We start from the raw sequence: 502 nt of genomic DNA, 5'->3' as shown, positions 1-502 counted from the left end.
GTCAAAAGTCAAAAAAAAAAAAAGACACTGGGCTATAGCTCAGATTACACAAGTATCTCTAGCTAAAGGATATGAATGAGTAAATGAGGCAAAATAGGGAAGAGAAGAAGGGCTTTAATTTTTTTTTTTTTTTTTTTTTGAGACAGAGTCTGGCTCTGTTGCCCAAGCTGGAGAGCAGTGGCGTGATTTCGGCTCACTGCTGCCTCTGCCTCCTGGGTCCGGGTTCAAGCAATTCTCCTGCCTCAGCCTCCCGAGTAGCTGGGATTACAGGCACACACCACCATGCCCAGCTAATTTTTGTATTTTTAGTAGAGACGGGGTTTCACCATGTTGGCCAGGCTGGTCTTGAACTCCTGACGTTGTGATCCACCCACCTCGACCTCCCAAAGTGCTGGGATTACAGGCATGAGCCGCTACGTCTGGCAGGGCTTTAATTTTTATCTACTGCTTTAACTTTCACTTCAGTGTGTTGGAGTGTGGTGGACAAGCACTCTCCCTCACT

Source organism: Mandrillus leucophaeus, unplaced genomic scaffold, assembly GCF_000951045.1.
Source record: "Mandrillus leucophaeus isolate KB7577 unplaced genomic scaffold, Mleu.le_1.0 Scaffold137, whole genome shotgun sequence".
Lineage (NCBI taxonomy): Eukaryota > Metazoa > Chordata > Mammalia > Primates > Cercopithecidae > Mandrillus > Mandrillus leucophaeus.
This window is presented reverse-complemented; position numbering follows the sequence as displayed.